Source organism: Crinia signifera, chromosome 8, assembly GCF_055691185.1.
Source record: "Crinia signifera chromosome 8, ASM5569118v1, whole genome shotgun sequence".
Lineage (NCBI taxonomy): Eukaryota > Metazoa > Chordata > Amphibia > Anura > Myobatrachidae > Crinia > Crinia signifera.
This window is the reverse complement of record NC_139224.1, coordinates 163,054,299-163,071,566: the sequence shown is the minus strand read 5'-3', so window position 1 is coordinate 163,071,566 and position 17,268 is coordinate 163,054,299. Positions and strand designations below refer to the sequence as shown.

Here is a 17,268-nt window from a genome sequence, read left to right as displayed (position 1 = left end):
TACATTTTCAAATTAGCCCCCCTTCCTTTTGAACATTCTGTATAATGCGTCTCTGTTTTACGAAATCCCAATACCTGAATGTTACATATAGGCAGTGCACATGGTTTTGTCCATCTAAGAACTATTTTGTCAGAAAGAGTGAACTAGAATAAGGCCTCAGTTACTGCTGGAGCCTACTGAAAAATAGCCCTGCATATAGGGGTTCCAGACCTCACTTATTGGGAATTGGATGCCATATTTAAGGCTGTTCCGTTGATCAGCCCAGTGCCAGAGCAGCTTCACACCCGGACTTGCTACTGCCTCCCAGGCTCTATTCCTTGGTATGTTCCAGTTTTAGGTGGTGCGATGCTGCCTGCTAAGTGTCATCAACTACCCAAATCCACCCTATGCATTCATTAAGAACCAAATGGCAGGGGCTTCACAAGAGTGACCCAATAAATGAACAAATTGATACCACTTAAGGCCCCCATACATTAGGCCGACTTGTCCTAGGGACAAGTCGGACCCAATTTACCTGCGAGCCGCCCGGCAGCTCCCCGGGAGGCTCACATACAATTTGGCACTTGATGTGCCATTTTTTACATGGGATAAATCGCATGCGGTGAGCGCTGCTGACCTGGCCGGGCAGTGTACTTACACATAGCAGCAGTTTTTAAAATACTTGTCAAATGACCAGCCGCTCTCTGATTGGCCGGAGAGCTCTCAGCCAATCAGAGAGCGACCGGTCATTTGACAAGTATTTTAAAAATCTAATAGCCGCCACTACGCATCCCGTCCCCGCGGCTGCTATGTGTAAGTACACTGCCCGGCCAGGTCAGTCAGCAGCCCTCGCCGGCGCTCAGGGACCCGCTGCCCGCCCCACTGCTCCCCCGGTGTCTGCATGCATATGCCTGTCAGGTGGCAGGCATATGCATACAGGGAGGTCGGACGTGATCGTATGTACAGACCGTCCGACCTCCCTGATCCGGTCCAATGCGCACGGGACCGCGCATCGGATCGGATCAGATATCACACACCTATGATTTTGGGCCGATTTCACCCGATTATCGGCACATAGTGCCGAAATCGGATGAAATCGTCCCAAAATCGCATAGTGTATGGGGGCCTTACACATCGCAATGCTGGGTCAGACCTGGGATCACAAACCCAGTTCCGACCCTGGTCCGGCTCTTTCGCACTTTTTTGCAGGCATATCCTGGGCAGGGACCTGGAGAGCAGGGCATCCTTGCCCTGTCCTGGGTGGAGTCCCCTCCCCCCCTGCTGCCTACTGCTGGCATTTGTATGTGATGCTATTCCTAGTGCCAGTTATGGTCTATGGGACGGATTCTTAGTTGGTCGCTGTTGTGCGAAGTCGCAAACTGTTAGATTATCTAATGACTGCGCATGAGTACAGAGCGTAACGCACATGTGTGAGCCAAACAGTGGCAAAAATAGCGAAAATATCTCATCGCAATCCCTACGCATTTCTAGTGACAGGAAGGGTGGTTCCCGGCCATTTTCTGGGAGTGTCAAAAAACACAGATGTGCCCAGGTGTTTTAACCACTTGAGTGGTATGCCTCGAAATTTTCCGGGCTCAGCTGCGCTGCCGCAGCGGGCTGTCCTGGAAAATTTCCGGGCATACCACTATGTAGTAGGTGTGCGCCAGTGGTGCCTCCAGCGGAGCACCACTGGCACACCGCCTTTAGTGCTCCCCCTCCTGTTTGTCGCCCCCACCCCCAGGTCCCTCCGCTCCGGCGTACCACCAATCACCATACTGCAGTGACGTAGGCGGCAGACTCTGGGATGTTCGGGATGGCTCGGGTGGACTCGGAGTACAGGCGTCTGGGGCAGTGGCGGCAGGGGAACAAACGCCGGAGCAAAGGTGAGGGAGAGCGACTTCCTATGATCCGTGGTGTGTTTTGCTGAGGCAGGATCGCATGCCTTATCGCATGCGATATCGCATACGATTTGCACACGATTTGCAAATGATGCAATTTAGCACACCATTTTATAAAGTTTGGCGAGCCCCACGAGGAGAAGCTGGGGACGCTGAAAATGAGCCTGAAGCGTGGCGAACGGACGCGGATTACTTGACATGCATTCCGCGTCCCCTCGCGGGGCTCACTGCGCTCGCCACACTTCGGGCTCATTTTACGCGTCCCCTCGCTCGCCACACTTTATAAATTCAACTCTATGCCGACGGGGATAGTGGGGGTATAAACAGGTGATAATACACAAGTACCGGCTTGTCTTGCCCCAGCAAAACCCACCACTCAAGTGTTAAGGGAGGGTCTGTGACGAGTGCCGGCCCCGATCAGCCTGTCTCTGTGGCAGAGTTGTGGAAGGGTCAGACTCAGATCTGCACAGACTTATTACAACCATTCCATGGTGAGTGAGCTGCGGATAGGTGTGCGACAGGATAGCGATATTTTCACAATTTACTTACAGAGTTGCACGGGGTAGGTTTTCTTTTTCTGCCCATGCGGCGGCTATCTACTCGCAATCATCTGCAACTTTGCCTGAATCAGGCTCGTTGTTCCACGCTGGTGGCTTGAACCCGGGGCAATGTACATAACAACACAAATCCTATTGTATCAACAGTTTCCCCCTCGATGTGACAGTGTCTCCAATTAGCTCCAACAACTGCTAGTGCCAGGTCATGTCATGACGGAGGGCCTTAATTAATAGCACCCATCAAATAAGGACTATAACATTCTACTGAATTCAGCTGATATTTCTCAGGGAGGGGAGAGGGCTCCATACTGCACACAGTGGAAGACTGAATCGCTGAACCCAACTTGTGACATAAAACTTCGCCCCTTGAAATACATCCAAAAATCTGTGCCACGTTCTATTTAAGCGACGTACTCCGGCTTCACCATCTGCAGTTCTGGAACCATCTGCTGGAAAAGTCAAAATGTGTCAAAGCTTGTTCCAGCTTTATGTATGTGTTGCTGCAGCGGGGTGAGAGAGCCTGCGGCTGTCAGCTGTTGTGGAACTACAAGTACCAGCATGCTCTGCTCGCCTCTGATTGGCTGTTCCACTGAAGGGCGATGTGAAATAGGTAAACGTGGCTACGGTTCGACAGGGTTGGAAGGTCTACACAAGCATTAGTTCGTCAGTCAAATGGTCGACATGACATTTTCAAATGTATTGTCTTGAATGCCGACATAGTCAACATGGACACCGTCAAAGTCTACCGTGTCCTCACGCATGGCTCCCTGTGCTGTGTGAAATACGACATGTCGGCTCAAAAAAATGTGAAAAACTTATGTCGACCGTAACATTGTCGACCTAATGCTGGAGTTGACCTTACGACCATGTTGACTTTAGCCATGCCGACCAATTTTATGTGTCAACCTTAGCCATGTCGACCTTCAGTGGCCGACACAATGCATGTCAACCTAATGACCGTATCCCCTCACAAGTTTCTACATTAGGAATGAATCTGAGTGTACAGAAAATAGGCTAGATCGGCCCCACCTCTCTCCCCCCCCTCTCCCCCCCTCTCCCCCCCTCTCCCCCCTCCCCCCCGAACCCCCTATGTGTGCTCAATGATATTTCGAGAAGCTGTTACCGTTATTTTAAGGTGATTAATCTTATTTTTGAGTAATTCCCATTTAAGGCTGATTAAGTCTATGGAACCCTTAAGAGAAAAGCCTTTAGTTACTGTATCAGTCAAAGTCGGCTTGGGTCAAAGCCAAGTTCTTGTGCAGCAGCTAATTACACAGAGGGAGATTGGAAGAATCTCATTAGTAAATGAGAAAGAAACTAATTGTTAGTGATGTTTGTGGAATCTGCAACACAAAAGATCTTTATATATGAATTTGACATCACGGTCATCATGGGAATGAAAGGGTAGTAGGCCACTGCTGCAGCAAAGCATCCCCGGCTGGTTAGGCGTGTTGTTATCACTCTGGATGTCTGCCTCCCTCCCATTTGCATGGGCGGATCCAGGGAGGGGGCGAGTGGGGCGATGCACCCCCGCCTCCCTTTACTAGCATTGTGTAATTGCGATCACTATGTCTTGCGGTTTGTATTCTCTGTATGGCAACTTTACCAGATTCAAAGATCCTACACTGATTATGCTTCCCACTACAGTCTGGAATCATTGACCTGCTTGTGAGCCCAGGGGTCAGAATTAATCGTTTCACTGCCCCCCCCCCCCCCCCCTAAACAAAAAGTCTAGATCCGCCTCTGCCCACCGGTGTTGGACGGGAACACGAAGGTCCCACTGGGGGTAATGCCACGCTAGGGGCTCATGCATAGGGGTGTGGCCAGCCTACAGAGGGGGTGTGATTAGCTAGCGCAGAGGCTTGGCTAACCATTAGCGACGGTATGGTCTAGGCGCCAATATAAATATATTCCATCCATGATACCAGATTAATGCACTGTATAAAATACCCCATAGTCCTGTGCAGTATAATCTAACATTGTGACAAGGAATCATATACACTGGATAAGATGAAGTCTTGGTCTTTAGCAGGCAAACGGCATACCAGGTACACAGCATAAGCAAGGATTGTTACAGCATTTCAATGTGTTCTAGTGGTCCCTACTGTAGCCCACACCTCGGCCTATCACTTGGGCAGCGAATCCCCATCAGGAGCAATGACCTCCTGCCCGGGAAACCCTTATATCAGGAGAGCACAGGTGTTGCTAATCAGCCTGACCCAGATCACATCAATTTCCCTGCTGTTGCTGCTCTAGTACCTGGACCGGTTCCTCCACATTACCTTCCTGTGTAGGTATGCTGTCCCTGCCACAATATATTATTTATAATACAAGCGCACAGTCTGGAACCTGATTACTAGAAGAGGAGGTGGGTCCTCAGGCAGTAGGGGCCCAGGGGAGGTTTCCTCTGTACTACCGTTGGCCAGTCAGAACCGGCCACCCACTCTGACATTTCTCTTGTCAACTCGGAAAGCTTCGCTACAAATATAATATATTGCTTTTATGAGCAGTGAGCTTAAAAGATAATTCCACTTTCAAGCAAGTGGCTCCCATTAAATGTATTATCCTTTACAGAACTCCACTCAGAACGCAAATTATATATAACAGCATCTGCTCTTACCCAGCAGTGCCGCACAAGTCTTATCCGCGGGAATGTAACCAGCAGATCCGCACAAATCGTATCCGACGGACTGGCGGGAATTCAGCATCTTCTTGTCGTGGGGCAGGAGAATCTCATGAATGGGGGGGGGGGTGGGTGGGGCTTCTCACCGGATCACTTTGGTTCTTGTGGAAGCAGTTAAGTGGAATTCCTGCATCGTTGTACTGGAGGTTCTTTTTTTTCATTCTTTTTTTTTCTTGTTGCGTATCGGCAAAAATAAGCATGTCCAGACCCGCAGCATGGGGACGGCAATCTGATTGGCGACTAGCGGCTTATCAGGAGTCGCTAGGCGGCAAATAGTATTTGGGCGGAGAAGCCGTCAGATGGAAACACACATCCTGCGTCTCCTCCTGACAATCCATCTGGTACCACGTGTGTCGTTTTTTGCCAAGACCCGTGGATGCCTACTGGGAATGAAGAGGACGTGATCTACACCGGAGGACCCTGATAAGTATGGATTGCTTCCATAGGTACCCCATATGGATTTCTTCAGGACCATCGGACGGACTGAGACCTACCTACGGTGTCAAGATAAGTATCTGTATATATGGGCTCTGGGTGTAACAAAGGTTTACTTAAATTTTGTGTCAGTGTGTTATTTTACTATTTGTATTGCTGTGGAACTACAAGTTCCAGCGGGCCCTTTAATGCCCCGCATGCTGGGACTTGTGGTTCTCCAAGTCCCCGCATGTGGGGGAGCTTGCTGGGACTCGTAGTTTCACAGCAATATACAATAGATTATTCTTTCTTTTACACATTTGGCAACCCTGTACCCACAGCCCAGGGGTACCGGGGACTGCCCCAGGCTTCAGCCTGGGCAGGTATATTCTAAAGGGGGTGGGGGCCCTGCCCAGGCTGACTGATCAGGGGGTATTGTTTTGGCCTCTGGCCCTCATATAATAAGTGTGCCCTGGCTGTGGCATTATCCTGCTGGCTGGTTTGGCCTGGTTCTGGTTTTTAAAATACGGGGGACCCCTAGTTGCTTTGTCTTCCGTATTTTGGGAACCAGGACCGACCCTTGGGCCTGATGCCGGTGTTAAAAGATACAGGGAACTCCTATTTGTTTCGTTCCCTGGTTTTTAAAACCAGGTCCGGCTCTTTGAGCCTTGGGCTGCTTATGTCCGTGGGGCGGTGGAGACAGTTCTCATTTGGATGTTGCTATGGGCAACCAATGAGAATCAACTTCATATTTATTTAGTACCTTCTAGAAGATAATACATTTTGGGCCAGATGCACTAAGCTTCAAAAGTGATAAAATCAAGAGTGATAAACAATCAGCCAATCAGCTCCTACCTGCCTTGTAACAGACTATTGGGCGAGATTCAACAAACTAAAAATGCGGTAAAGAAACAGTTTTCGGGGTTTTTACCGCATTTTCATATGCAGCAAAGCCCCACCGCCGGGGCTTCACTGCGGGGGGTTACGCCAGTTCTAGATGGCGTAACCCCATGGAAGCCTATGGGCTTCCCTTCGCGTCCCCCGCCGCCCCGCGCACCCCCCGCCGATTCGCGACGCACCCCCCTTACCTGTGTCCGGACAGCCTCCTGCTGTGCTGCCCGGACCAGTGATCTTGTCCTCCCTGCACCTCTTCAGAGTGCAGGGAGGAGGAAACGGAGCCCTCACAGCCGGGTGAGGGTTCTCGGAGGGAGGAGGGGGACCCGCAGCACATTGCCGCACATCGCTTTGGCGTTAATAATCGCATATGTTACTGCATATGTGATTATTAAAACTGCGAATGCCGGCGATGTGCTGCGGGAGGTATTAGAGAATCCCGCCCTATGTTTGAAAAATGTCAGGCAGGAGCTGGTTGATTGGTTGTTTATCACTCTCCTTTTTATCACTTTTGAAGCTTAGTGCATCTGGCCCAATATCTGATTGTTCGCCCATATAACATCCCATCTTAGTAAATTTCCCCAAAACGAGCCAAACTCTTTTACAGTTATACCTATATGAAATGCTGCATAACAGACAAATAGTATCACCAACATAATATGATATGTTTGTATTATTTATAAAGAAGCAATCTGACATTGACATGTTCTTTAAGCGAAGTATGTTTTAAGCAATCTAAATAGTGGTTGTTCTCAGCTTTCCTCATACTGTACAAACCATTATCTCCTTTTCTAAATCTCTCTGGAGAGCGTACAAACCTGACATCAGTGACACACGCAGCTTTTAACATGTCACAGCTCTTATCATGAGGGACCAGGAAGTGGAGATTGCCCACGCCACCTTCTAAAGATATCTCTGTAATGCTTTACATGTGGTACTGTGTTCCGCAATTGGAGAACATTTGTCAAACAGGGCCGGGCCCAGGGGCAGATTGGGAATTGAATCCAGCCCGGGATGCCAGGCGGAGATTCTGCATCCGGGCGGAGGGGGAACGGGAGCTGCTGGGAGCCCACTGCCGCCGCACAAGATTTAAAATCCTCAAGCATGCGTGCGGGCAGCAGCCGTAGGGGGGAGAACGGAGCCCATGGGCAGTCACACACGAGCTCCGTAAAGGCCAATGGGAGGTGCTGTGTGCTGTCGCACATGCGCAGCAGCCTTCCCGCAGCCATTTTGTATTTGGGCAAAGCTCTGCGGCTGCTACCCACTGTTGCGCGGCCCAACCAGCCCAGGGGGCAGCATGGCCGGCCCAGTTTTAATGAGTTTTGGGCCGGCCCACCAGGCCCGCCGGGCCTGGGTAATTAGTAGCCACCCCCTCTTGGCACCCCTTGATCATAACTGGGATCATACTGTACAAACATGTAGGTTATAAAAAAGAAATGCAACGAGTTCTCAACGAGGTCGGATGCACCTAGCAACAAAATCAGTCCGCCACAGAGGCAGAACTCTGGGAGGCAATGGAGTCATCTGCCGCCGGGCTCCTGCTCCCAAGGGGGCACATCTCCTCAACTGTGTGTTTGAATCAGGTAATTAAAAGCTGTTTATATCACTTCTGTGGCTGTCTCCTCCTCCTAGCAGGACCATAGATGTCACACTCTCTTTATTCTAAACATAATATCCATAACATACTTACATGCATACATATATTTATATAAGGTGGTGTGTATGTGTGTGTTGGGGGGGCACCAATATTTATCTTGCCTCCGGGCAACTGGGACGAACTTACGCCACTGGTCCGCCATAATGTTACTGCCATGCCATTAATGGGATATTCTAACAGGCTCATTTCACACCTGTATTATTGTTTCAGCTGATCACATTAGTGGAACTTTGTAGAAACTACTTATTCCTTAGGGGAAAAAAAAACATCTTAATTAAAATGGTCTCATTAGTGTCTTTGTTACTAGCTCTGAAGGTAATTCAACTGTGAGGTGATTATTACCATGTATTTATGGGATTTAAAAATGGCTTCCACCTCGCTATAACTATTTGGCCTGAAATGTTTTGTCAGTACTGTTCCAAAAAGCCTATTGATCTGCCAAGAAATGGAACGTCGCCAAAAATTTCCCTTGAAGGTATCGATTTTTCTTCTAGCCTCCTGTAAACTTATTTAAAGTGTGATCCATTCAGTTCTCATTATACGTTCTAGGGTGGGACCACCAATGGGTGTATTTTATATACAATATCTAAGATTTCTGCACTCAGAGGGGCAGGACTTCATGGTTTAGGGGTGGGGTTTACCTACATGGAATGGTTTAACCAATCAGTGTACGGCTTGGGAAGGTTGTGGGTGGGGTTGGTAAAAAAAAAAAAAAAAAACACATAAAAATGGGTCTGGTCCTTGTGGTGTAAAATACATCAGGTCGTTAAAGAGAACACTATCTCCGTTGTTATAGTGAACAGGTGTCTGATAAAGCAGCATGCTCTTAGGGAATTTCTTCATAGGAATGTATGAAAGGCTGGAATAAATCTATCATCTTCAGAGAATATTAAGATCTCCCTCTCTCTGTCAGCTGAGACACCAGCTCCTGTATCTAGCCTCAAACTTCTAAATTAGGTCACTTTAAGCTCTGCAGCCCCGGGGAATTACAGATGCCTGATACCGAGGTCTGCGCCAGCTTTCCTCTGAGTTAGAGATGTAGATGTAGCTCGGGGCGAGGAAAAAAGTCCAACACAAAACTAGGGAAAAAATGACACTTTGTATTAAGTTTGGAAGAGGACTAAAATATAGGAATGAGACAGTGAATATTGTTAGAAAAAGACAAGTAGACATAATACTCGTTTAAATAATGGGACTCTTAAAAAGGTTGGAAAGGATAGATAGATAGGTAGATAGATAGGTAGGTAGGTAGATAGATAGGTAGGTAGATAGATAGATAGATAGATACAGTCAGTAGATAGCAGGCTGATTACATTACTGAGTTACCATAAAAATGCATTGTAATAAATCAGCTTGATATAAAATTCACTGCTTGGTATCAAAATCCTATCTGTTGATATGAAATATCAACACATATATAAACACAGTGTAAGGTAGGCTAATTTCAACTTTAATGTTATTATATGGATATAATGATAGATTGATACCAAGTTTTGTCATGTGACCTGTTTATATAATAAACATCCTTTAGAATACAAGTCACTAATTGCACATAACATAGGTGTTATCAGCTCTGTCTTACCTGTGAGATATGACTTCTCACAAGTAAGCTTAAGAGGCCTGCACACTGGGCGACACTGCTGAGCTATCTCAGCAATGTAGATAGCTCAGCAAGATCGCTCAACACACACCGCGATGCACAGCAATGTGTGCTGAGCGAGCGGTCAGGGCCAGTGTACTCTGGTAAGAACAGTGGGCCTGTACAGAAATCACGCTAGATTTATCTCGCCAGCGGGATATTTATCTTTGGCCGATAGTGGTGCGCGGGGCCGCGCATCGCTCTTGCTTTGGCCCCTACACACGGAGAGATGTAGAGGCATATATTGTAAGCGATCTAGTAAGATCGCTTAGAAAATGCCCTGAAATCACCCCGTGTGTAGGCACCATTAGTTTAACCTACATTTTAACTGGAAATTATGATTGATTGATAGATAGATAACTATAGATAAATATCAGAAGTAATTAAAAAGCACATTTTTATTTAGATAATGAGAAAGTAAATAAAAACACTTTTTTAAAACCTCAGTAGGCTGATTACTTTATGAGTCACCAAAAAAAGATGATGTAATTACTATAGCTTGATATAAAATTTACTGCTTGGTATTAGAAGCTGTATCTACTGATATGAAATATCACAGTCTAAGGTAGGCTAATTTCAACCTTATTATATTCATAGAAATAGTGTTATTCAATGCCGCTGGCGAGGGTGTTTGTACGGCGAGGATGGATTTTCTAAAATAAGCCATCCTAGCCGTGAAACCCCCTCAGCATATTCAATGATCGGGCCGATCCTCGTTGCAAGGATTCCCTTCAACAGTGATGTTCACCGCAAATGCAATGAGTCCGTCACATTTTGTGGCGAGCCTCGCCATTTAATTGGATAATGACCATCGGTCGAAAATCCCGCCTGTTTTTTTCTTAGAGAAAAATTATCAGTTTTAATTGAATACCAGCCATAATCTCCAAGTGCAACCAGATGTTATGTTTCTTTAGTTTTCCATGATGAAATTCTAAAAGTTGACATCTGGTTACTATGGGTACCAAAGCTTTCCACTCTGCCATATAAGCACTTTTAACTGTATAACTGACACGTTACGGAATAACGTTACTGTATGTGTACTTTACTGTTATGTAATGTACCGTTATATGACATACATTTAGCATTTTCCTGTACACATTTCTCTTTTTGTACCTGTTTGCGGTTGTACGATAATTCCGAGCGCTATTTCAGCATGGCCAGACGCAATGACAGAACTGCTCACCTGGGAAGAGCATTAGTAGCGGAACGCATACATAATGCCATTTATACATATTCATATACTCTCACTTACAGTACCGTGAAAATGTCACACCGATGAAACAGGCCACATTTACTGGAAAAGATAATTATAATGATAAAAGGAAAGGAGGAAGGAAGGCAGGACTCACATATCAGGGAGAGAGGTGTTTGAGATGTCGGAAATATAAGGAAGTGTGCTTAATGTTGTCTGCTTCATCAGGTAAAGTAATGTAATTATATACCGGGATGTATGTAGCTGTCTTAAGTGATTTAATTAAAAAGATTTACCAGAAGAGGACTTTAACTTGAAAGAGAAAATGTAGACACTTGTAGCTTAATCACACTCTGCAGCACGGATGGTGTAATGGTTAGCATTGCTTCCTCACATTACTGAGTCATGGGCAGGGGCTGGCTGGCAACTTTTAATCTGGGGGGCAACTACAGAGCACCGGCCCATAAGTAAAGGTCAAAATGGATATATATATATATATATATATATATATATATATATAGCCCCCCGACCTGAATGCCGGGAGGCACCCAGGCACAATAACACACTATAATTTAGAGGTGTACCGATCTACAAAAGGAATATATATATTTAAATATTAAGACTGGCGTCTTATGTACTTCATTTATATACCTCTCTCACAGGGAAAGGGTGTGTGGCCACTCAAAAGGGGGCATGTCCTTTTACATTATGCCACACAGAATAAGCCAAATTCACATGGACTGAGCCAAAATTCACATTATGCCACATAGAATAAGCCTTAATGCACACATAATGAGCCAAAATTTACGTTATGCCACACGGAATGGTTCAAAATTCACATTATGCTGCGCAGTAGGAGCCAAAATTAACATTATGCCACATGGAGTGGGACACAATGCTGGGACAGTTATGGTGGGGTGACACAGGGTGCTAGGGAGGGATAGAGAGAGGCAGGGCACTAGGGAGCGATATAGATACATAGGGCGCTAGGGATGGCAGAGACAGACGCAGAGTGCTAGGGAGGGCAGAGACAGACACAGAGCCCTAGAGAGGGTAGAGAGACGCAGAGCATTAGGGAGGGCAGAGACAGATGCAGAGCCCTAGAGAGGGTACAGAGATGCAGAGTGCTAGGGAGGGCAGAGACGCAGGGCGCAAGAGAGAAGTAGGGTTCTATGGAGGGTAGAGATATGCAGGGTTAGGTGGAAGTTGGGGAAAGGAGGAATTGGCTTGTACTGTATTAGGTCAAGGAGTGCTGAGTATTAGAGAAGAGCCAGGACAGACTAGATGGACCACAGGACATAAGATAACTGTATTAGAGGGGATGAGATTGAGCTGACTGCAACTGCTGGGGCCAGAGCAGGAGTGCTGCAATGCTGAGAGCCTGACACATGCATTCAGTTCCAGCAGCAGGGAAAGTATGAGGGGAGGAAAACACAAAAGAGAGGGGGCGGAGCCATGTGTATACCTGTGACTTGTAGTCGAGGCTGGGGTGGCTTTCATAGATTGATATGGCCACCGCTCAGCACTCTCCCCCAGCCGAGCCCGACACGCTGCTGCCACCGCCACTGCTACTAGCCCCTCCGGCGCCCATTTGAAATATGGCTCCAGTTTGTGAGCCAATCGGAGCTCAGGTCCCTGCAGCCAATTACCGCGGCTGCAGGAACACGAGTTCTGATTGGCTGGCGGCCGGAGTCACATTCAATTAGCCGCAGTCACTAGGCTGGGGAAGCTTGCGCTGCAGCACAGTGCGCTGCGCTGAGCGCTCTGTATAGCAGTCAGTCAGCAGTGAGCACCAGGGGGAAGAGGCGGGGGTGATTATTGTTACAGGATGTAGCGGCGGCCCAAGACACTATGTAACAGAGCAGCCCGGGGGGCACATGGCACTCTGCCCCCCGGCCCAGCCCGCCACTGGTCATGGGCTCGATTCCCACCATGGCCCCAACTGTGCAGAGTTTGTATATTCTCCCCGTGCTTGCGTGGGTTTACTCAGGGTACTTCGGTTTCCTTTCACAATCCAAAAATATACGGGTAGGTTAATTGGCTCCCAACAAAATTAACCCTAGAATGTCTGTGCGCGTGTACATGTGGTAGGGAATATAGATTGTAAGCTCCACTGGGGCAGGGACTGATGTGAATGTTCAACTATACTCTGTAAAGCGCTGCGGAATATGTGTGCGCTATATAAATAACTGATAATAATAATAATACAGTTAATGCAGATACTAGGGCTGATTTTGGGTTGGAGTTTTGAGGCCAGTGGTCCTTACAGTTACGGCAGCCTACATACTAGCCTTTGCGAGACTCCGAAGATCTGTGCGTCTGAATGTGAACCGTCGACCGGTTTCTTCAGTAAATTCCAGCCGCAGTTGTCATCAATAGTATCTGGAAATGCGCCTATCCCGTGATCAGTCAGAGTGGGACAGCGGAACAGTCTCCGCTGAATGTGGGATTGTCTCGCTGAATGTGGAACATTTGGGAGGTATTGGGGTATAAATATCAATCCGCTAAGAACTGGTGACATCATTGAGGCATTCTGTAGTGGCACAGAAGGTATAAAGAGAAAAAAAATATGTTGTAGAATAGCAGCCAAACATATGACTTCACCTTCCGTTATACAACGTTAAACCACAGGATGGTGATGCTTTGTCATGCACAAGAGCGGAGAATTATAATGACACATTTCTGTGGGATAATTAGCATTTTTGCACAGCAATGACATTTCCTCACGGTAACTTGGCTCCAAACTGCCAATTACATGACAGTAAACAGTCAGTTTATACATTAACGTACAGTGGGAACCCTTGAGAAATTTTTGATTGAGCGGCATTGTACATTTTTATGGTTACATTGTTACAAATGCACTAAAAGTCTCTGGACGACAAGCATACATTTAGTGAATGTTATAAAATGAATGAACAGGGATTTAAGTTGCCAGAGAAAATGAGCTATACATAAAGTTTGCTGGTATAAGACTCGCAAGTATAAAAACCTACTGAATAACAGGCATTTCTGAATACTAAAAGTTGTTCTCGAATTGTCAAGTTTGGGTCATTTGATCATAGGTTCAAATCTAAAATATTTATAGAAGATGTTCATGCATCATTGTCCAATTAGGAATGCTTCCAGTGTTCAAAGCTATTCCACTTTAATCTTTAATGTTCCTTTGTACTTTATTTAAACATATATTTATAAGCTGCAGGAGTGGACATGGTGGCCTTTTTACTGGAGTTGGATCGAGGAAGTTTTAGTTTAATTTAGAAAGAGAAAGCAAATATCTAAGTGTCGCCTATGGATTATTGCACATTTGCACCCATAAAACCAGTCTATTAAATAAACTCCACTGTTTAATGCCAATTCTGAGTGTTATTGTTCATTTCAAAAGAGTGTGTAATGACTGACATACTTCTCATACTCATTTGAATTTTAGAAATATACTTGTGCTGAGATATTAATGGGAACATTTGGCGTAGCGAACAGGAGAGAGCTAGTCAACATCTGTGGCTGTAAAATGAAATGCTGAACCATTGATATAATAATGGCTCTAGGTCACTGCAGCATCTATTACTTGTATGACTGCATTCCATACAATCTGTACAGATGGATATTTTAATTGACAAACAATTGAAGTGTTTCTGCTTTTTATACATTGACTAACTTGGCAAAAACCTGTCTCAGGGTCCGCTTAGTGTTCATTGTCAATTTCTGGGCAATACCAGTTATGCTCTTTCTTCATAAGTAAGACAAAACCTTTAATGAAGATAATAAAAATGTCTGGTGTTGGGATAAAGAGCTGAATAAGATCTGCCACTGGAGCGGATGTGTTAAATAAAGCTTTGAAATGTATAGCATAAACATTCAGGTTGATACCAGCATGGGCCTCAATGGGCCATTTCATTATCACCTTTGATGATTCTGCTTAGTTATGCATTTTAGGAACAGATGCACTTATACTTGTACCCCCTCATCCCCCTTCCTCTCTGTGTATATGTGTGTGTTGTTTTATACACATCCATATTATTTTTATATATGTATATATATACATATATATATATATATTCCACAATTATGCCGGCACTCCACAAATATTTTCCATAACTGGTGCACTCCAAGTTAGTCCATGTAACCAATCCAAAAGAAGGAGGCACACTCGCAGCTTTAAGCAATTGTATGGCGCTAATACATTTGTCTGTTTGCATAAAGCTGCATGTGTGCCTCCTTCTTTTGGATTGGTTATATATATATATATATATATATATATATATATATATATAACCAATCCAAAAGAAGGAGGCACACATGCAGCTTTATGAAATTATGCAAACAATAAGACAATAATGCAAACAATACATGATGATAATTTATATCATCCAACCAGATATTTACTTTCATCAGTTGAATTTGAAAACCTGAAAACTGAACTGAACGAAACTACCTGATTGGTTGGGATGAGCATCGCACATGTGTGATTATAATTCATGTGAGATGGATTACTGCAGCTTTATACTAGTGTAGACACTAGACAGCAATCTGTGACTCTCCAGTTCTTGTCAAACTAGGGCACAAACATTTCCAAATCAAGTAACAGATGGACAAATTATACTAACGATAATCTGCAGAGTCCCCTGCTTTATAATCCAGTATTATTGCTAATTATATTATTATTATTATTATTATTATTATTATTATTATTATTATTATAGTATATCTTAAAATTTCTGCTTTAAGATTGATTTATTTTCCAGTGTCTATTAATTTTAGAATCTTTTATCCTGATTGTTCTGACATAATGGTCATTTACCATCGTTGCTTCACTGAGAAGGGGCAATACTTCTCCATTATGGAACAGAAACTCCTTTGTAACCAATATTGGTAGATTAAGTACAGCTACCTTGTTACAATGTAAAACTATTGAGATCTTAATTATCTCACTCACCGCCAATACCCTCCCGACCCTTTGTCTTCGTGTCTGCGTTTACGTTGTCTACCTTGTCTGTGGCTGATTTATGTGTGCCCTGACTGTTGCGGTGGAGAACCTTGGCGCCTTATATATCAACAACAACCAAAATAAACATGTACTTTTTTTTGGATCTATTTACTTTTTAACTGTCTGGTATCTTCTACTGGTATGCAAGTGTCATTACATTAGACAGAGAAGAGAGACTCAGCAGGCATTCTATCAGTTTACAAACAGGGAGCTTATGTTGTGTTGACTTTAATGAGGAAATGTAAAGATCTGTTATTAAGAATTATTAACGTTCATTTCTAACGTATATTTGCAGTACAGATGTATTAATGTAATGCTGGGTACACACTGAGCAATATATCATTAACAATATGTTCGATATCGATATTGTTAACGATATATCGTGAACATCGGCCAGTGTGTATACTCAATATCGTTAACGATACATGCAGCTCAATGTTGACTATCTAGTCAATGATGCATGTATGGAGCGGGGGTCCCGGTAAACTTCACTGACCGATATTGTGAACGATATTGGTCAGAGTGTATGCGATTTATCATTTGCCAGCTGCACCGCCAATATAGTTAACAATATTGGTGGTGCAGAGAATCGCCCAGTGTCTACCCAGCATATTATTACACAGCATAAGTGTGAAACTTTACTATATATAGGGAGGTATCAATCCCGGACATATTTTTCGGCAGGTGAAAAAAAGGGCAAAGATTTGTCAATCAGCATTAAATCACAGGCCCGTGTTTGAAAATATTCACCCATGCCAGTTCACTTTTTGGGGGGTGAATCGGCATGGGCAAAAAAGGATGCAAAAACAGCAATTTTGCAGAATTACATGGTTTTCGATGATGCTGGATTTTCTGCCCAGGTGGGATATAAACACAGGGATTGAATAGAACAAGTCGAATTCACCCTAAAAACTTGGATGGGATTGAATACCCCCCTCATTGACCTACTGTATAACTCTCAACATTTCAACAAACTAAGCGCCACTCCTGAGTCATGAAATACTCACTTTTGATGAATTGTTCTTTTCTCAACCAACGAATCAGGACAGTTGATAAGAACAGTATATCAAGCAATCAATGATCAATGTAGGTGGAGCTGCAGCACAGTTCAAAATTGAAATAGGGGAACCACACTAACTGCCACCAACTGCAATTCCCCCCCGCTCCCCTCTGGAGCCTCCCCTTGTGTAGACTAAATGAAAATGTGTTTGGATTGGTTGCTATGGAGCTTGCATAGTAAATTCCCTATAGATTGTAAGCTTGCGGGAGCAGGGCCCTCCTACCTCTATATCGGTCTGTTGCTACACAATTTGTACAGTTTCCAATTGTAAACTGCAACGGAATATTCTCTCTATATAAGAAACTGTAAAT

General features: G+C 44.9%; 1 protein-coding gene across 15 annotated transcripts in view; it reads left to right on the top strand.

The window, feature by feature from the left end:
- DAB1 (DAB adaptor protein 1) overlaps positions 1-17,268 on the top strand; it is a 587,491-nt gene that overhangs the window by 501,583 nt on the left and 68,640 nt on the right. The gene's annotated exons all lie outside the window — the stretch shown is intronic.